Here is a 22,814-nt window from a genome sequence, read left to right as displayed (position 1 = left end):
AAAATATTTTTCCAAGAAATGTAAGTAGACAAGATGTGTGACGTCACACTGCTCAAACCCCTCCCACGGCCACTGACTGAGAGTCCTCCATTACTATAGCTTCTGCGTACAGAGAGCTGTACATCCTCTGCCATTTCTCCACACTCTAGCAGCTTTACTGACACAGCAATCCTGATTTTTCTGTTGTTGGATAAGAGTTTTCATTTTCTCCCAACATCTGAGCCACTGAGGATGCAGTGGATTAGTTTTATTTTTTAAGCTAATGCGGCCCAAAATATTCCTAAATTTGTTTATGTCTGGGTAAAACATTTCACTCCAGACTGTTTTGTGAATGAGGGGCAATGCAAAGGGACAATACAAAACACAGGTTTTTTTTGCTAATAAGTTGTTACTCGAGGATGGATCAGAACCAACTGTTCATGATCCAGCTTATAGTCTCTGGAGCGATACTGGATATGGTGGTAATGAAGGTGAGAGCACACACTGTATTACAGTTCATCTGAGTTGCTTTACGGATATAAAGTTTACCAGTTTATGATAGCTGTGTATGTTGATGAAAATGCAAGGGAGAGAGAGAGTTTACAGATAAGACTTTAATGTACACTTCTTGTACTGTGTTTTATTCAGCTCTTACAGTGATTTTCTGGAGTGACAACAGAACTTCATCTTTGAATCAGCCTATAGAGATGAAGTCTAGAAACTGTTGATATGGTTCTTGATATGGAAACTATTGATATTTCAAAGAGCTTATTTTTGACTAGTACTACATTAACCCACATTTAACCCTAAAATCTTGCCTACGGCACCAACAGAGCCTGGACTGGCCCTGGTTTACATTTATGAGTGTTTGACATTTCAGCACTTCAGCGTGTACTTGCGTGTTCATGTCATTCTTTTTTTAGTAATGCATGTAGAAAATGTGCAAAAGTTTGCAACCTCAAACACAGAAATCCATCTTATAGCTATGAGGCAGCATCTTATAGCTGTCACTGTAATCGGGTGAAGGTAAATAGAATGTTGAATCCATATATAACATATTATTATTGTGTATTGTTAATTGTGATAGTGTGTTGCTTCATAACACTGCGGAGTTGTGATTTACTGAATGCGGTCCCTTTAAGAAACGTGACACCGCGCGCACTGATGATGCGCAGAAGAGAGAAGCACGCTAAACCCTCTATGGTTTGCTTTCTTTATTTCTCTCTTTCTTTTTGTTGTTTCCTTTGATGCTATTATGAATTAAACTGTAAGTGTATGTTATGTTAATGTTCTTGTTAATGCAATTAAAAATTAAAATAAAAGCACGAGAGACGAGTGTTGAAACTAACAGTTTGAAGCTGAAAGTGACGCTGTAAACGATCGTGAATGAAGGACAAATGTGGAATATTTTCTTCGGATATATTTCCATTCTACAGTTCAGAGATGTTCCAATTTTAAGGTAAGATTTGAAGTTTGTGTTGCCTAAATGTACATTGTTACAGAGAATTAAATATAGTCATTAATTTTTATCAACTTCTTCAGTCTGTTCATATTGTGGATGAGTTATTTTATGTTTGTTTGATTTCTGTTTGATTTATATAGTTGAAAAATTTAACCTGTAACCTATTTCATCCTTATAAAATCTGGATTCCCATAAAACGAGCAATCTTCCTATAAACTATTTTAAATGCTAAGTAATAATAAATAATCATACCAGAATTATTCATATTTCTCAAACCAAGCACATAAGGTCATTTAATTTAAGTAATTATGTAATTATTGTATTTCAGTATACAGGAGCGCCTGTGTCATATACATGGATGTAGTGTCCATGACATCACCCATAGACTTCTGAAGAGCATTTTTGAAGAGAAAAAGCTTCTGCTGCCATCTTGGCAGTGCGTCATTGCACAATTTTGTGCTAAAATGCTGTATTTTACGAACACAGTGTATCATTACGAAACTCTGTATGGGTCATAATACCCTGAAGGAGCCTGAGAAGTTTTGGACCAGCGCCATCTAGTGGAGAATTTGTTTTCATACGCTTATAACTTATTTTCACAGGAGTCACATCCTTATGCCGAGTTCAGACTGCACGATTTTAGCCCCGATTTAGGCTCGCCGACAGGTTTTAAGAAATCGCAGACAAATGCCCGAAATCACAGGCAAATCGGTGCTCGTTCACGCGAGTGACAATCACGCAGTGTGAATGAGCAAAGACGCTATCTGAGAAAATCGCAGACGAGTCGCCGACGCCTGTGAGATATTTGGCATGCTAAATATCTGGACCTGTCAGCGATTCAAAATCCTGCAGTGTGAAAAGTGTTCTGACTGAAAACTACATCGGCGATGACCGATAGCCAATGAGAGCAAGATACAGAGCAGCGGGGAGTTCGGGGAGGAGTTATAGACCACAACATCAGCAAGCATGGCTTCGTTTCAGATAAACATTACAATATCAAACAGAAACAAAGCACAAACATTTGCTTGACCATCCGCAACAGCAGCACATGGAAAAGTTATGTATTTACCTCCAACTCTTGTTGCAGAACACACAATCCACAGTCTCCCCAACCATTTCCTCCTCCAAATCTTCTTGCGGGCTACCGTTTTTAATAATAATAACTCCGGTCCTGCACGCGTGATATCGCGTTGTTTCCTTGTCACATCTCACGTGTGTTTGGTTGTGAAACGTAGTTTGCATGCCAGATAGAGTTGTCTGCGATTCTTCCTATTGTAAAGTCATGCAAAAAAAGTTATATCGCCGATCCATTGTGCAGTTTGAACACAGCAGCGACTGAATGCTGGCCAAGATAGTCATGCAGTGTGAAAAGAACAGTGACCCGACTGCTTTGAAAATTGTGCAGTCTGAACTCGGCTTTAGACTCCTGAATCCTTGCTGAATCCAATGATACCAAACATGCTAGGTTTTGTCTTACGGTTTGCGAATATCTTTGAAACCGTTAGTCCGATCGAGACGAAACCAGTGTAGGAAACACGGAACCTAAGCTGGTTAACTATATGTGACAGCCCAAAATTTTGATAGGAAATGGCAAAAAAATCTAAACAAAGTCGTCTGTAGGTCATTTTTTTGTGATTGTCATTGTCACCTCACTCTGACTATACCGCATAATTTTTTTCACAGTGCCACCTATTGGTGGAAAGTGATAAACCAGTAAATCTTTATTATTGAGAGTATTTTTGATTTTTCAGCTCTTTTGCCTAAAATTATCTTAAAAGGTCTTTAGTTGCTCACTGATGCAGTTGGCTTGATGCTCACGGCCGTGTTGGTTGGCTTGTTGTGCCGCTTTTGTGCTTTGCCCCGTAAATGCTGCTTAGATTTTGGATTAGTTTAGATATTATTTGAATATAACCTATGCCCTGTTTCACCCTTATAATATCCTGAGTTACATAAAACTGAGCAACCTAGAGCTGTTTTATATATTACTAACACATGACCATAAAAATGCTCTATATTTGATCTAAATAAAAAAATTATCTTTGATTTTTTCCAGATGTAGTCTTGTGGATGTCAGTATCACACAGTTATCACAGTTCACACCTGCAGTGAAGCTCCTCCCACAACAATCCGCCAATAAATACTGGGAATATTCACATCATCCTACAAGAGAATATACACATCATCCTACAGCTGAAATCTCTGTGACTGTTAAAGATGGAGTTTATTAAAGAGGAGATTGAAGACATGAGTGTTTCAGAACCATCCATAATAAAAGATGAAGATACAGAGGGACAAATAGGTTGGTGTCCATTCTTGATTCTTCATTGTTGACTGCTTTGGTAGATGTGAATCAATAATCATTTTATGGTAGGGGTGTAACAGTATGCTCAGGTCACAATACGGTACGCATCTCGATACTGGGTTCATGATACGATATGTATCACGATATTTTGAACAAATTTTTAAAATGAAACTGAAATTTAAATAACAGATTTATTTAAAAAACATTGACAAATTTCAATAACTTTCTTTGTTGTCTATACAAGATAACATTTCAAGGCTTAATAAAAACCTTTTGTATTCAAATTAACAGCTAAATCGGGCTGTTTGTTATGGGGTCAGATTCCCGCCAATTGTATTGCAGTCACGGATCAAAAAATAATAAACGTGAATCACAAAATTAAAAACACATGTAAAAATATATAGCACAAACTTAAAAAAAATAATGCAAAATGATCGGAATGGCAAAGAACATGGTCACGGATCAAAATATAATAATCGTAAATCGAAAAATCAAAAGCACATTTAAAAAAATAACAAGCATGAATCAAAACTTTAACACATTAAAAATGATATTGCACAAATCTTAAACTTGTGTTTATGCGTTCTTAAAAGTTGTTTTCCTTGCTTTTATTACTCTTTTCTTTCTGCTCTCTTTACATTTTCTGCTTATATTTTGCTCTTTTGTGCGCTTGTGCAGTTTTTCTCTTTGCTCTTCTTTCTACGTTCTGCTCTTGCTTTTCCAAATGTTGCAGTTCGAGTTTCATGTAAATTAGGCTGGGCTTAAGCGCCACCATTGGTCCACTAGTTCTAGATTGACAGCTCCTCCTCTAGCCAATCAATCGAAGGGAGGGAGATGACATCACTTCAATGCGACTCATGGCTACTGATGCTCACACTCATACAGGAGAAGATAACCATCACAGCTGGCAATTTCCGAGCTGTGGTAAACTCTTTCTGTTGCAGGACACTGTTATAATGCATATATATACATTATAACATATGTACATATGTACCTTCATACATATGTACCTGCAACTCGACCTGTCACCGGTATATAGGCTACTTCTACCTGGACAATCTTTTATTGTTAAATTTACCATCCTAACGACAACCTGTCACAGTTGTGCCTGTCTGACGATCTATCATTGTTATATTAATCTTTAATGCACCTACAACTGGACTTGGCACCGTGAAACGCAGCGTCCACCATGCAGCAGCCTCACAACATCACTCTTATGTGTGCCTGGCTCGTCTATAACTGTTATGTTACTGTTAGATATTTTTAGTATTCATACAATAATATTAATAATAATATGCTTGCTTGTTGTCTCTCGGGCTTAAATATCAATTTAAGATTCAAACTCTTGATACAAAACATAGCCTACCTTTTGTGAGTTCTTGTTTTTAATGTTGATAATATTATATGAGCAAGAATGCAAATCCAAATAGCCACACAACAGTTCAACAAACAAAGGGGTAATATTAAGTGTTATTCTTCACAGTATTGTCAGTATTTGCTCTATTTTGCAACGAAAACAACAGCAGGATTACAACACAGCAGTGCTTCGAGAACGAATCTGCAACTTTGAATGAATTGTTCGTGAAAGTCATGATTCATTCATAAATACAGCCACTTGCTTCTTTGAATGAATGACTCGATGACTCAGGCATTAAGACAGTGACTTACCGCCATCTACTGGCGGTTTTAGTATTTAAAATAATCACTTTTCACGTTTTTAGCATTGCATATTTCTCTATTGAACATTTTTTTTAATTTAAAACATTATTATTGTTGTAAAGGTATTCATAAAGATCAAAAACTGCACTAGAAAGTCAATTTAGGGGGCAAATATTGTCCCTTAATGGAAAATTTACAATCTAAGTGGAAGAGAGGGGGTACGCAGAAGGATGGTAAGTGTCTCAGGGGGTACTCCACTCTGAAAAGTTTGGGAATCACTGGTTTAGATCATTGTATGTTGCTCGTAATAGTAAACTGTGCATATTTTGTCATGTATTGTTTTCCTGTAAACAGATTTATAGATTTTGTCTTCCATGTACAGTATGTCATTGACACGGGTGTTGGTTTATGAATTTGATCACATTTTAACACTGAGATTATAAAATTATAAAGTTAAGCAATAGCCTTCACATCAGTGTTTTCCCCAATATTAGAGCAATTGCAAATGTTTATTGAGCTGTTGTATAAAGCAATATAGCTATTATATAAGTTAATTTTGAATGTGTTTTTGCACTATTTTAATGAAAGGAGTATCAAACAAAGTCACAGCAGAACAGCTTCGCTCGTCTCTGAGCAACACAGCAGTGTTTCATTAATGAATTCCTGATTTGAACGAGAAGTTTGAATGAACTCTCCGCCACCTACATATCTGTATCTGTAATTTTGTTTTTATTTAAAACATTAATCTTACAGTATTGTGCAATTATGTAGTTATGTAATTAAACACAATAAATGTGTGAATAAATCACTGCATATCAAATCCACCTGGTTTCTGTAACTATCTTCTCTGTAACACTATCGTAGTCAATGCAGAGATGATACATTCAGTCTTAGAATTAATTTACCTATGATCGTTTAACAACAATTAAGAAATATATTAGCTACAGTAGCCTTAGCATATTAGCACCATGAGTCAAGTAATATTTTAACACCAAATACCATATATTATGAACATAAAGATTAACAATCATAAGTAGACTGCACAATAAAAAGAGTATCTCAAAAAGAGGAATTATTTGTCCATAGTTCAGATAACTTTACAGATTGAAAGTCCGTGTAAAGTTTCAGATTAAACTGTTATCTTCTCCTGTATGAGTGTGAGCATCAGTAGCCATGAGTCGCATTGAAGTGATGTCATCTCCCTCCCTTCGATTGATTGGCTAGAGGAGGAGCTGTCAATCTAGAACTAGTGGACCAATGGTGGCGCTTAAGCCCAGCCTAATTTACATGAAACTCGAACTGCAACATTTGGAAAAGCAAGAGCAGAACGTAGAAAGAAGAGCAAAGAGAAAAACTGCACAAGCGCACAAAAGAGTAAAATATAAGCAGAAAATGTAAAGAGAGCAGAAAGAAAAGAGTAATAAAAGCAAGGAAAACAACTTTTAAGAACGCATAAACACAAGTTTAAGATTTGTGCAATATCATTTTTAATGTGTTTAAAGTTTTGATTCATGCTTGTTATTTCTTTAAATGTGCTTTTGATTTTTCGATTTACGCATATTATATTTTGATCCGTGACCATGTTCTTTGCCATTCCGATCATTTTGCATTATTTTTTTTTAAGTTTGTGCTATATATTTTTACATGTGTTATACATGTGGTATTATTTTTTGATCCGTGACCGCAATACTATTGGCGGGAATCTGATCCCATAGTTTGTCACTGAATTAAAAAAAATAAAAATAATAACATGAACTTAGAATTAAGAAGCCTAAACTTCTTAAAGCAAAGCATTGCAAGCATCTTTTGCTTTTCTGTGAGCACAGCTGTTGCTGTGACACTGCGGTGAAAGAAAGCCAAGACTGTTCTCACGGAAGGCAAGAGATGGATGCGAGAAACATTTAAACCTGCTTGCAAGATTTGATGTGTGTGCGAAACACTTACTGAACTAGGGAGCTGATTGAGACACACCCTCAATATACTGCTTCTCTCACTGCCACTTCCATGTTGTGTGCATTATCAGTAACAACAGCAGTACTATGAGGAGCCCTTTCAAGCTCCCTCTCTTGTATAGCAACTTTTAAAACTGCAGCTATGTTAGTTCTAGTGTGCAAATAAAAAAAAAACATGCAAGTCTGAAGCATGAAACTTTTAAATTCCCAGTCTGTGTTAATAGCATGCACCGTGACGGTAGTGTTTTGTCTGTAATTTTGTCTTTATTTGTTTTTTACCGCCGTCCTGACGCTTGACTGGAAAACCAAAATACTTCCAGATGTCTGATTTATAAGAAGACGGGGCATCTTCAATTTCAGTTTAAACCGAACTCATGTTGTCTTACTAATGTTCATTTCAAGAGATTTCTGCACCTGCGATGAAAGCACATGCATTGCTGTTGCAGAGTAGGTCACGTCGGCAGCTCAACCAATAGGATTAGACTGCCGTCATATCGTCAAAGTATCGCCACTACTCTACGATACATATCGCAACATTTTTGCATTGTGAAATATCGCACCGCACCCCACCCTAGTATATGGATGATGAACAAGTGAATGACAGAAAGCACATCAAAGATAATTGATACAGACAGGTGTCTTGTTTTGTGCTAAGTGTTTTTATTTTTCACATTTAACCTCATTGAACTGATTCTAACAGCTTAATATGTTCATTTTAGATCAGATGGAAGTGAAGGAGCCAATACACAAACTAAATGAAGTAAAGAAACACTGTGAATTCAGAACTCAAGGAACCGAAGCCAAAAAGCTGCACACCTGCTCTCAGTGTGAAAAGAGTTTCAGACAAAAAGGAAAACTTAACAAACACATGAGAGTTCACACTGGAGAAAAACCGTTTACATGCACTCAGTGTGGAGAGAGTTTCAGACTTAAAAAAAAACTTAAGATACATATCAGAATTCACGCTGGAGAAAAACTGTATACATGCACTCAGTGTGGAAAGAGTTTCAGACTTAAAGGAGACCTTAACAGACACATGAGGGTTCACACTGGAGAGAAACCGTATACATGCACTCAGTGTGGAAAGAGTTTCAGACTTAAAGGAGGCCTTAATAGACACATGAGAGTTCACACTGGAGAGAAACCGTATACATGCAGTCAGTGTGGAAAGAGTTTTTCTCAAGCATCAGGTCTCAGTGACCACCTGAAAGTTCATTCAGATGAGAAGCCTTATGTGTGTTCCTTCTGTGGAAAGATTTTTTCAAGGCTAGATAAGTTTAAACTTCACCAGAAAACACATAATGAAGTGAGAGATCATGTGTGTTGTGACTGTGGGAAGAGCTTTACTACATCTAGTGATCTGAAACGGCACCAAAGAATTCATACTGGAGAAAAACCTTACAAGTGCTCATATTGTGACAAGAGATTCAGTTGGTTGGGATTACTGAAATCACATGAGCGAGTTCATACTGGAGAGAAGCCGTACCACTGTACTCAGTGTGAGAAAAGTTTCAGCTATGCAGCATGTTTGAGAATTCATCTGCTCCTTCACTCTGGAGAAAAACCATTTCACTGTGATCAGTGTGGTAAAGATTTTATTTCATCATCACATCTAAAACAACACTTGGATGTTCATTCAGATGAGAAGCCTTATGTGTGTTCTCTCTGTGGAAAGAGTTTTTCAAGGCTACAGACTTGTAAACACCACCAGAAAACACATGATGAAGTGAAAGATCATGTGTGTTGTGACTGTGGGAAGAGCTTTACTAAATCTAATGATCTGAAACGGCACCAAAGAATTCATACTGGAGAAAAACCTTACAAGTGCTCATATTGTGACAAGAGTTTTGCTCAGTCTGGAACCCTGACAAAACATGAACGAGTTCATACTGGAGAGAAGCCGTACTGCTGTACTCATTGTGAAAAGAGTTTTAAACATTTACAAAGCCTTCATGATCATATAAAAAAATGTTGCAAGTGAATACTGTGAGATAAAATATGGAGTTTTTACACTAAAACTGTCTTCTGACAGTTATGAGAAATTAAAAAGAAATAACATCTTGTCTTGATTAATCTATTTAATGAACACAAAGAATGAGTTCATTTTAAACACATTAATTGTTTTTTAATTCTGAGATAAATATGTTTGGGGTGTACAGTATTATTGGTTTCATTTTAAGATATAATTTTTTTTTATTATTATTAAAAGTTTTTGCCTTTTATATAATAGGGCTGTGTTTTCCCAAAGCATTGTAGAGACCATTGGTGACAATTGACCCTTCGCGTGAGTTTGATTGACAGGCGATCTATCCAATCATAGTGCTGAATCCGCCATTTTGTCTGACAAAGCAGTCAGGGGAGTTAGCAAATTAACGTTGGTTGACTTAAACTTGAAAATTGATGTGTAAGACAGTGTGGACATTTCCACAGGGGTGGATCTACCAGGGTGCCACCCTGAGAAAAAGCTTTGCCACCCCAGAATTATCACAGAATGATAATATATGTAGTATGTAGTGTGGCTCTTGCTATGCAGTTGCTGGAGTGTTTCTAGAGTATGTGGTTGATAGGGTGTTCTGGGTGAACACACACACATTCACACCTCTGTTAATAACAGAAACTCAAAAATTGTTTGCAAAACTGTGGAAATTCAAAAGTTTTCGTTGCTCTTTAACTTGCACTGATACGAGATTTATACCATTGAAGTAGCTTATGCAATATGAATAAAACAAATACAATACAATATTTGTGAACACAATTGTATATGTCAGAGACCATAAATCTCAAAAAACTATGCTTAGGCACTTGGACATCACACCACCGTATAAATAATTTTCTAGATCCACCCCTGCATTTCTGGTGAACTGTTAGCCGATCATTCTGTTCTGTGTATTTATTAATTTTTACGAGTCTTGTAAATGCATTATTTTTGGACTGATCTGGTTCGATACAAAACCATCGAAGGTTCACGAGCCGGGACTCGAAAACCTGGTTTACACTGTGTTATTTAACTGTATTTTGCAGAGTTGCTTACAAATTCTGGTTGTTGTACAGTTGTTTTTCTCTCTTTTTTCGTTCCTCTAGTTTTTAGGCCTTATCTGACATTGGGAAAACCAATCATGAATGTTGATTAATGTACACTGTAATGCAGAAAAAATCAATGTAGAAAAAGCAAAACTGTCACTGTACTCGGGTGAAGGTGAATAGAATGTTGAATCCATATATTATATATTATTATTATTGTGTATTGTTAATTATGATAGTGCGTTTGCTTCAAAACTGCGGAGATGTGATTTACTGAATGCGGTCCCTTTAAGAAACGTGACACCGTGCGCACTGAGGATGCGCAGAAGATAGAAACGCGCGAGACCCTCTATAGTTTCTCTCTCTCTCTCTTTGTTGTTTCCTTTGATGATATTATGAATGTAACTGTAAGTGTATGTTATGTTCTTGTTAATGCAATAAAAAAGAGACAAGAAGAGACGAGACGAGTGCTGAAACTCACCGTTTGAAGCTAAATTTGACATTGTAAACGATCGTGAATGAAGGACAACTGTGGAATATTTTCTTTGGATATATTTTCATTCTGCAGGTCAGACATGTTCCCTTTTTAAGGTACATTGTTCATAGTGTAATGTACAGAGAATAAAATATAGTCATTAATTTTCAGTCTACATAATGTGTATGATTTCTTTCTCTATGTTAGATTTCTGTTTAATTTATATATCAGTTGAAGAATTAAACCTGTGACTTGTTTCATCCATATAAAATTTGGATTCCCATAAGATGAACAACCTTTCTATAAGCCGTTTTAAATGCTAATAAATAACCATACCAAAATATTCCATATTTCTAATATCAAGTACATATGGTCATTTAATTTAAGAAGTCCTATAAACAGTATAAAAACAATAAAATAGTAGCACAGTTTACTTGCCTCAAACAACTCAGCAGGTATTACTACTATTATTATTTTTTGTTGTTGTTGTTGTTGTTACATTTAATTTATTGCCACACTTTAATATGTGAATTACATTATCAGAAAATTTAACACATTAGCATTTGCCAGGCTTTTATTTGTGCTTAATTGATAAAACAACGGAGCAACCAAGGTGAAAATAAAAAGTAATTTTCTATAATGTACTTATTTTGTAATTTTTGTAAAAACTCTTCTTTAGTACTTCTTAGAACATCTAAGTGTACTCAACTGTGCTATTTTGAGACACCATGAAATATGAACTAAAATGCTTTTAATATACTATCTCTGTATTTTAAAAATGCATCTATTTAGATACAACTTATAGCACACTTGACCCCATAGTGTACTACAGTGGTAACTAAATTAATTAATTAGCATTAATTAGCACCCTCTCATGTTATGTACAGCCATACAGCTGCAGGTGTCACTGTCAGTATAAACTTGAATTTGGCAGATCTGCTGTCCCTCACTATTCCCAAATAAGAAAGCTTTAGTTCAAACTTCAGTGAAATGAGCAAAAAAGAGATACATAGAGATATATTGAAAATGCATCTAAATGATCATAATATTGCATAGTACTCGTTATCCACATTTTGATTGTCAAGTGTTTGATTATTTCCTTTTGTGCCATCATTCTCAGTCCCTTAAAGGGGGACTCAGCGATATTTCAAATCTTCTGTTTGGAAGTTAGTCGGGCAGAGTCCAACAACAAACATCTTAACTCTCTCAAGGAGAGAGAATGAGCAAGAGGGAGATTTGAAAAGAAAAAAGAAAAACTGCAGAATGAGAAAAGAATATCACTGGAATTAAGGTTTATGACTTGGCAAGCACTTTAGTACCTGGTTTATATTAGAAAAGCTTTCCAGTGCTGGAGAAAGCTGAGAGGGAAGGCCTGAAAACTGCTTTGATTCCACTTATCATGTGAGTAACACTGGGTTTTGATTGCATGGAGCTGCCGTGCTGTTTGCAACTAACAACAAACACTTTGTATTTACTAGCGATCAGGCAACGGTTCGAGTCCGACTCAGAGCAGGGTGGTTAGAATTGGAGTGTGAGTTTTGGAGGCGGAGCAATGAAGAAAGGGGTGGGTTTGTTTGGATTGATTTCAAATGTCAACAATGTCCAACAGCGTAGTTCAAGTACCACTTGGTGCACCTTTAATTGACCTTTGAATGGATAATTGCACACTTTGAGGGAGAAAACTTGAGTTTTCTCAAAGTTTATTTCAATAACTTATAGATAGATGTGTTTATCAGGCATGGTACAGGGATTCATCCAATTAGAAATTTGCACTGCAACATAGAAATGCAATACAGACATTCAGACAATAACAATTCCATATATGGGAACTTTCTGGAACAAAAAAACTATTCCTTCTATCTTTGCCTTTCACTCCAGTAAGTGAACTCATTAACCCCCTTTAGAAATGTTTTAGACATTAATTAGTTTCATAAATTGGTTTGTTTCATGTACTTTATTGGAAAGACAAACATTTGTGCATTTGTATTGTTAAATTAATTGCACCGTTTCTGCTTAAAACTAAAACAGTGAAAATGGAGAATATAGTACAAAACAAAATAAGGGGAAAAAAACCCAGTGTAAATGACAATTAATGAATTAATAGACTGAGAGTCATAATGTTTAACTGAGCTGCTAAAACTTCTTTATCTCATTCAACAGTCCCTGTTTTCACCTCATTTATATGAGATCTTCTGTAAATTGGCTCATCAAGCTCGTCATTAGTGTCAGACAAACTACAAGATCATCACTTTATGTGATAATCACCTATTGATGTGTTTTAAATGTTTTACCACTCAGGTTAAATACATGGCTAAAATACTATTAAAGGCTACAGAAACCATACAAACTACAAATTCTCTTTTCTGATATTGAAATATCATGGGTTATATAAAACCGAACAACCTATAGCTGTTTTATACACTACTAATATATAACCATCAAAATGCTCTATATTTGATCTAAATTAAAGGCACCATATGTGTTTGTTGTTAAATTTAAACTAATAGAAATTCAGTAACTATCTTTGATTTTTCCAGATCTGGTCCTGTGGGTGTCAGTATCACACAGTGATCACAGTTCACACCTGCAGTGAAGCTCCTCCCACAACAATTCACCAATAAATACTGGGAATATTCACATCATCCTACAAGAGAAGGACAAACTGCAGGTGTAGCAGCTGAAATCTGTGTGACTGTTAAAGATGGAGTTTATTAAAGAGGAGATTGAAGACATGAGTGATCCAGAACCATCCAGAGTAAAACATGAAGAAACTGAGGAACAAATAGGTTGGTGTCCATTCTTGATTCTTCATTGTTGACTGCTTTGAAAGATGTGAATTAATAATCAGTATATGGATGTTAAATGATAGATGAATCCATCTAAATGATCATAACCTTGCATATAACATTATATGCATGCAGATAACATTGAATGACAGAAAGCACATCAAACATAATTGATACAGACAGGTGTCTTGTTTTGTGCTAAGTGTTTTTATTTTTCACATTTATCCTCATTGAACTGATTCTAACTGCTTAATGTGTTTATTTTAGATCAGATGGAAGTGAAAGAGCAAAGACAGAAAATAAATGAAGTAAAGAAACACTGTGACTTCAAAACTCGAGGAACAAAAGCCAAAAAGCTGCACACCTGCTCACAGTGTGGAAAGAGTTTCCAGTATAAAGGAACCCTTAAAATACACATGAGAATTCATACTGGAGAGAAACCGTATACATGCACTAAGTGTGGAAAAAGCTTCGGAAATATAGGAAACCTTAATTCACATATTATAATTCACTCTGGAGAAAAAACGTATACATGCACTCAGTGTGGAAAGAGTTTTTCTCGAGCATTAGGTCTCCGTTATCACCTGAAAGTTCATTCAGGTGAGAAGCCTTATGTGTGTTCTCTCTGTGGAAAGAGTTATTCAAGGCTGGGTACGTTTAACCACCACAAGAAAACACATGATGAAGTGAAAGATCATGTGTGTTGTGACTGTGGGAAGAGCTTTACTAAACCTTATCATCTAAAACAGCACCAAATAATTCATACTGGAGAAAGACCTTACAAGTGCTCATATTGCGACAAGCAATTCAGTTGGTTGAAATCGCTGACATTACATGAGCGAGTTCATACTGGAGAGAAGCCGTACCACTGTACTCAGTGTGAGAAGAGTTTCAGCGATTTAACATGTTTGAGAATTCATCTGCTCCTTCACTCTGGAGAAAAACCATTTAACTGTGATCAGTGTGGTAAAGATTTTATTTCATCATCAAATCTAAAACAACACCTGAAAGTTCATTCAGATGAGAGACCTTATGTGTGTTCTGTCTGTGGAAAGACTTTTTCATGGCTAAAGAGTTTTAAACTGCACCAGAAAACACATGAAAAGGTGAGAGATAAGGTGAAAGATCATGTGTGTTTGAACTGTGGGAAGAGCTTTACTGCATCTGGTGATCTGAAACGGCACCAAAGAATTCATACTGGAGAAAAACCTTACAAGTGCTCATATTGTGACAAGAGTTTCGCTCAGTCTGGAACCCTGACAAAACATGAGCGAGTTCATACTGGAGAGAAGCCGTACTGCTGTACTCGGTGTGAGAAGAGTTTTAAACATTTACAAAGCCTTCATGGCCATACAAAAAAATGCTGCAAGTGAACAACATTTTTTTTTTTTTCATGTCAAATAGTAAATACTGTGAGAAAAATTATTATTGAGTTTTTCACTCAACACTCAACAGCCAACAACTCTAACAGTGATACTAAATTGTCTGCTAATAGTTATGAGAAATTAAATAGAATATAGAAATAACATCTTTGTCTTGATTGATCTATTTAATGAACACAGAGAATGAGTTTAATTTTAAACACATTAATGATTCTTTTATCATTCTATTTTAATACTATGATAAATATTGTAGTCCTAGAATAACTTCATTGGTATTGGCAGGAAAAATAGGTTCTTACTCATCACAGAGGTCAGTCCAAAGTCTGTAAACAAGTGCGAGTTTAATCAAAACACAAAAATATACACAAATCCTGTTGGTTCTTGTATTCTATAATGCTACACTTGTTAAAACTTTGTCTTGTGTTTCCTTTAACGTTTAAACACAAGTTTTGTCCATCAGTGACAGCAACGATAAGAAAAGTCCCTTCTTTCCCTGCCTGAACCTATTCAATCTTGCGTAAAAAGTGGGCGTGGTAGTTAAAGAAACATCCAAAATTATACACCCATAAATTATATGTAAAGAAAACATAATAAATAATAATATACAAATTATTGACATTACATTGGCTCTTACAAATATGTTTGGGATATACAGAATTGTTGTTTTTATTTTCATAGGGTTATGATATAATCATATCATACTCCTTGGTTGATAGTAGTGACCATTGGTGGCAATTGACCATATGCACAGTTACTTCTGGGTTTTCGTAAAGCCAGCTTGGGCATTTCTGGTGACTCGCTGTGGATTTATGAATTTTGTTTTGTAAATGTATTATTTTTGAGACTGATTTGGCTTGATACAAAACCATCAATGGTCCGCAAGCCGGGACTCAAACCTGGTTTACAATGTGTTGTTTAACTGTATTTTACAGAGTTGTTTACAATTTCTGATTGTATTATTGTTGTTGTTCTTTCCTCTAGTTTTTAGGCCTACTCTGACAATGAGAATATCAATTATGAATGTTGATTAATGTACACTGTACCTTTTTGAATTAAATAACTAAATGTTTTTTAATTTGTTACATTGAACATAATTGAGTCTTGATTTTCTCCCAACATCTGAGCCACTGAGAACGCAGAGGGTTAGTTTTATTTTTGAAGGTAATGCGCCCCAAAATATTCCTAAATTAATTTATGTCTGTGCAAATCATTTCACTCCAGACTGATTTGTGAACGAGGGGCAATGCAAAGGGACAATACAAAACACAGGTTTTGATAAAAAGTTGTTACTCAAGGATGAATCAGTACCAACTGTTCATGATCCAGCTTAGTCTCTGGAGCGAAACTGGATATGGCAGTAATGAAGAGGAGACCACACTTTATTACAGTTAATCTGAGCTGTTTTATGGATATAAAGTTTACCAGTTTATGATAGCTGTGTATGTTGATGAAAATGCAAGGGAGAGAGAGAGTTTACAGATAAGACTGTAATGCGCACTTCTTGTGCTGTGTTTTATTCAGCTCTTACAGTGATTTTCTGGAGTGACAACAGACACTTCATCTTTTGTATGATGTACAATATACTTCATAAAACTCATCAGTAAAATTTTGGACATTATTCGGATGGGGTCCAATAAACAGGCGTTGAACTGGATCTAAGCAAGATGACAACATGATTTATAACTGTAAGTAAACTAAAACTGTACCTGTTCTGTGTCCATGCAGCATATATTCTCTGGCTCTGTAGCAAATGAGGCATCATTCCCTGACTCCGGTTTGAACTGAACAGCATTACTGAGAGTTTCTGACATTTTCAGTGCCTGAGATTGTCCTGTTTGTTTGTTGCATGAGCTCTTGAAGCTCCACCCTCTTCTTGAAAGTGGTTCAGGAGCAGCAATTCATTTGCAATTAAATGGACACACAAAAATGCAGTGTTTTTGCAAATTAAGGGACTTTTTATTTTTTTTTAATTGGTGTTTCCATCACTCATTTCGGATGCGATACTGCAAAATGTGCATGAAACATACACCAGTGCTAGGATATTATCCTTATCTTAGGATAAGATGCCAGGGGGATGTGTAGAAAAATCAATACTAATCGGGTGAAGGTAAATAGAATGTTAAATCCGTATATTATTATTATTGTGTATTGTTAATTATGATAGTGTGTTCGCTTCAAAACAGTGCGATGTGATTTACTGAATGCGGCCCCTTTAAGAAACGTAAAAACCGCCCGCACTGAGCATGCGCAGAAAAGAGAAGCGCGCGGGTCGCGTTTGGTTTCCTTCTCTCTCTTTGTCGTTTCCTTTGGTGCTATTATAAATGTAAATGTTACTGTAAGTGTATGTTATGTTAAAGTTCTTGTTAATGTAATAAAAAGAGAGACAGAAAAGCGCTAGAGACGAGATGACTGCTGAATGAAGTACAATGTGGAATATTTTTTTCGGATGCCGTGTATTTCCAGTCTGCAGTTCAGAGATGTTTAATTTTTAAGGTAAGATTTGAAGTTTGTATTGCCTAAATGTAGCCCACATTGTTCATAGTGTAATGTACAGAGAATTACATTCATTAACTTTTATCATTCTCTTAAGTCTGTTCATATTGTGCATGATTTCTTTTATGTTTGTTATATTTCTGTTTAATTTATATACTAGTTGAAGAATTTAACCTGTGACCTATTTCATCCTTATAAAATCTGGATTCCCATAAAATGAGCAATCTTTTTAAATGCCACTAATATGTAATCATACCAAAATTATTCTTTTGGTTTTTCTTTTGGAATTTCTAAAATCATGCACATATGGTCATTTAATTTAAGAAGTGTAATTATTGAAGTATTTCAGTATACAGAGGCGCCTGCATCATATATTGTCATATAAACAGTAAACAACAGAGAATGTGAACCTATGTCTCACTGCGTTGCATGTCAGGGCGCCTTTTGTTATACGTTTTGTTTTGTTTCTGCCATCAAATGGAACATTCATTCTTCAAGGTATTGTTTACAGGGAATAGAAACTATTTTATCACGTCGCATGATAATTTGATTTTTTTCACTTTTAGTGATGGTTAAACAAGCGTAATTGAGGAGGCCCACAACTGTTGTCATTCATTTTAATATTACCCTTTTCCACGATCACAGAGGAGGAGAATCAGAGATTATGGATCACATTCAGCGAACAGACAGACATTAACACAATGTTTTTTTTATATTTATTGAATAAACACTATCTTGCCAGAAACACCATCCTTATTCCTTTACACTCCTGGCACAAAAAAATCAGAGATACAAATTATTTGTATTTTATTTTTATTAGTGTTGTCAAACGATTAATCGCGATTAATCGCATACAAAATAAAACTTTAAGTTTGCCTAATGTGGGTGTACTGTGTGTAATTATTATGTAAATACAAACATATTAATTTATATATTTGAGAAATATTTACAAGTATATGTATTTATTTATATTTTTATATTTATATTCAGTTCAAACTTCAGTAAAATGAGCAAAATAGAGATGATAAATTATACTGAAAATGCATCTAAATGATCATAGTCTTGCATAGTATTATCCACATTTTGTCTATCCAATTCTATCCATTCATCCAGTTTGTTTGTTTTCAGGTACTTTATTGGAAAGATAAACATTTGTGCATTTGTTTTGTCAAAGTAATTGCACCATTTCTGCATAAAATTAAAACCGTGAAAAGGGAGAATATAGTGCAAAACAACATGAGGAAAAAACAAAACAGTGTAAATGACAATTAGTGAATGAATAGACTGACAGAAATTAAAAAAAGCTGAAAAGTTTCTTTATCTCATTCAACAGTCCCGGTTTTCAGTGCTAATCTGAGGAGTTTTTATTGAATGTATATCTGAAAGTAAATGTCTGTCTTCATAAAAGTTTCAGTGGCAACTTCTTTTTATTTTATTTTTCCTCATTATGATTCCTAATAAAGTAGTTCATAATCGCAGCGCTGCTGTTTTTAGTGCCGCTGTATTTCTGCTTTTCCATAAGTGTCACCTTCTGTCAGAGAGTGAGTTTGCATTTTCATTTTTATTCTGTCGCTGTTTTTGTTCATATAACATTAGATATATAATCATTTAATAGGCTCAAATGTGAGGTTCATGATTTTTAAAATCTGGTATAATTTGAACTGTCAAGTTGTTTAAATTATATATTTTATTGATATTTTACAGTTTAGAATGTTACTATAGACATTAATGTTGTTTCAAACAACTTTGCTACTGAAGCAACATGTAGTTCTATTCTAATATCAGAACTTTTTTAACGGCTTCACTAATTTTAGAAGAATTGTTACTTATACTTGCAACCCTCCTCTATTCAGTCTGTGCATATGGTTTATTAAGTGGATTTCTGTCATATTATGTTAGATTTCTGATTAGTTTAGATTCATTGAGCAATATAACCTGTGCCCTGTTTCATCCTAATAATATCCTGCATTACATAAAACTGAGCAATCTAGTGATGTTTTATACACTATTAATATATATAACCATCATAATGCTCTATATTTGATCTGAATTAAAGACACCATATGTGTTTGCTGTTAAAGTAATCCGGTATAAATTCAGTTACTTCTCTTTGATTTTTCCAGTTCACACCTGCAGTGAAGCTCCTCCCACAAAAAATTCACCAATAAATACTGGGAATATTCACATCATCCTACAAGAGAAGGACAAACTCCAGGTGTGGCAGCTGAAATCTGTGTGAAGATGGAGTTTATTAAAGAGGAGATTGAAGACATGAGTATTTCAGAACCATACAGAATAAAACATGAAGAAACTGAGGAACAAATAGGTTGGTGTCCATTCTTGATTCTTCATTGTTGACTGTGTGTGAAATCTGAAATAATAAGCAGTATATGGATGATAAATTTTAGAGAAATGTGTCTAAATGATCATAACCTTGCATAACATTATATGCAGATAACATTGCTAACTTTACAGAGGCCGGTGTCTTGTTTTTATAAGTGTTTTTTATTTCACATTAAACCTCATTGAACTGATTCTAACAGCTTTTTATGTTAATTTTAGATCAGATGGAAGTGAAGGAGCAAAGACAGAAATTAAATGAAGTAAAGAAACACTGTGACTTCACACCTCAAGGGACAAAAGCCAAAAAGCGGCACACCTGCTCACAGTGTGGAAAGAGATTCACACTAAAAGGAAACCTTAAAAAACACATGAAAATTCACACTGGAGAAAAACCGTTTACATGCACTCAGTGTGGTAAAGATTTCATTTTTCCATCACAACTGAAACAACACCTGAAAGTTCATTCAGATAAGAAGCCTTATGTGTGTTCTCTCTGTGGAAAGAGTTTTCCAAGGATGAACAGTTTTAAACGGCACCTGAAAACACATAATGAAGTGAATGATCGTGTGTGTTGTGACTGTGGGAAGAGCTTTATTGCACCTAGTCATCTGAAACAGCACCAAAGAATTCATACTGGAGAAAAACCTTACAAGTGCTCTCAGTGTGGAAAGACTTTTAAACAAAAAGGTCACCTTAAAATACATATTAGAATTCACTCTGGAGAAAAACCGTATACATGCACTCAGTGTGGAAAGAGATTTTCTCAAGCATCAGCTCTCAGTTATCACCTGGAAGTTCATTCAGGTGAGAAGCCTTATGTGTGTTCTCTCTGTGGAAAGAGTTTTTTAAAGTTAGATAAGTTTAAACTGCACCAGAAAACACATAATGGAGTGAGAGATCATGTGTGTTGTGACTGTGGGAAGAGCTTTATTACAGCTGGCAATCTGAAACGCCACCAAAGAATTCATACTGGAGAAAAACCTTACAAATGCTCATATTGCGACAAGCGATTCAGTTGGTTGAGATTACTGAAATCACATGAGCGACTTCATACTGGAGAGAAGCCATACCACTGTACTCAATGTGAGAAGAGTTTCAAAGATGCAACATGTTTGAGAAGTCATCTGCTCCTTCATTCTGGAGAGAAACCATTTCACTGTGATCAGTGTGGTAAAGACTTTATTTTGTCATCTGATCTAAAACGTCACCTGAAAGTTCATTCAGATGAGAGGCCTTATGTGTGTCCTCTCTGTGGAAAGAGTTTTTCGTGGCTGAGCAGTTTTAAACGGCACCAGAAAACACATGATGAAGTGAAAGATCATGTGTTTTGTGACTGTGGGAAGAGCTTTACTACATCTGGCCATCTTAAACGACACCAAAAGATTCATACTGGAGAAAAACCTTACAAGTGATCATTTTGTTACAAGAGTTTCGCTCAGTCTGGACAACTGAAAAAACATGAGCGAGTTCATTCTGAAGAGAAGCCGTACTACTGTACTCAGTGTGAGAAGAGTTTTAAACATTTAAGAAGCCTTCATGATCATATAAAAAATGGGCATTTCCGGTGAACTGTTAGCTGATCATTCTGTACTCGCTGTGGATTTATGAATTTTGGTTTGTAAATGTATTATATTACATCATATTATATTAAACTGACTTCATTGATTTACATTCTCAATACTGCTCATATTCTCATTTCATATACAACTTCTACAATGGGGTGCAACAAACGATTATTTTGATAATCTAACGATTATAGGAACGATTAATCAACTAATGGTTGATTATGTCACTGGTTAATCAGAAGGCTTTGATCCATTATTCCGCTTTTGCACAGTAATAATAAATAAATGAATAAAAGTAATAAATTATAGATGCAAGCAGCGATGAAGTGGTCCTCGCACACAGGGCCACCGCCACCTGGTGGCCTTAGGAAAACCGTGAATAATGGGTGACATGCATGTAAGCGAGTTAATACAGGAGAAATATGGCAAAGTCATTTCGATGTGCCACACTTTCTGCTGCCAACAGGTGGCATTTTGTCTATAACTGAATCAAACGTGACATTTGGAGCAGATCGGACATTGAATGCCTTAGTTACAACAACTTCCCATTTCATGGCGAAAGATCGAATTTTGTCAGGCCACCATGGACACACCCTTCAAAGAAAACTCAAGATCTTTGCAATTTAACGTCGCAAAGCCCTTTAGATTAGACTGACCAAATATGATGTTTATCTGATAAAATCTCTAGGAGGAGTTTGTTAAAGTACAACGTATGGAAATGGCAAAAACTGCATGAAAATTTGCAGAGAAAATTCAAAATACCTAATTTTCTGTTGGGTTAACTGATTTTGCACCCAGGGATTTTTGTATTGGGCTATTACATGTGTCTGTGAATTTCATACCTGTACGTGAAACGTAGAGCAAAGGTGTCATGATCACAAGTTGGAGTGCCCTATTTAGCCACCAGAGGGCACTCCAACCCGGACTGTTTCTCACTTCTTTTGGACTTAATTTCCCATAAACCACTTCCTGGACTCATTATCCCGTCATTACTTTCAGCTATTTTGCGTTTGATCATTTGTGTCTGTCTATTTATACCCTGTTTGTTTCAGCTTTTGTCATTGAGGTTTCATTTACAGTCACTGGTTTTTTGTGTTTGTTTTCTCATGTTGTGTGGACTGCTTTTTGGATTTTGACCCTGCCTGTTCTGGATTACGTTTTGGATTAACCCATTAAAAGCTGCAAATGGACCTTACCTGATTGTCTCTGTGCCAAACGTGACAAAAGGGCACTTAATTGAAATTTTGTAGGTGGTGCTATCGAGTCATTTTACCACACCTAATTCTGAAATCCACATCAGACGTAAATTTTCAACACTTCTGATGCGTGTGCAAAGTTTCATGAGTTTTCAAGCATGTTTAGGCCCTCAAAAATACAATTCATTTCAGAGAAGAA

General features: G+C 35.6%; 1 pseudogene; it reads left to right on the top strand.

Annotated features, from left to right (window-relative positions):
- The first annotated feature begins 1,172 nt into the window (after nt 1-1,172).
- On the top strand, nt 1,173-21,422 carry LOC137005200 (zinc finger protein 585A-like; annotated as a pseudogene).
- The last annotated feature ends 1,392 nt before the right edge of the window (nt 21,423-22,814 follow it).

The sequence above is a fragment of the Chanodichthys erythropterus genome, chromosome 17, assembly GCF_024489055.1.
Source record: "Chanodichthys erythropterus isolate Z2021 chromosome 17, ASM2448905v1, whole genome shotgun sequence".
Lineage (NCBI taxonomy): Eukaryota > Metazoa > Chordata > Actinopteri > Cypriniformes > Xenocyprididae > Chanodichthys > Chanodichthys erythropterus.
The sequence above is the reverse complement of the archived record's forward strand: the minus strand, read 5'-3'. Positions and strand labels throughout refer to the sequence as shown.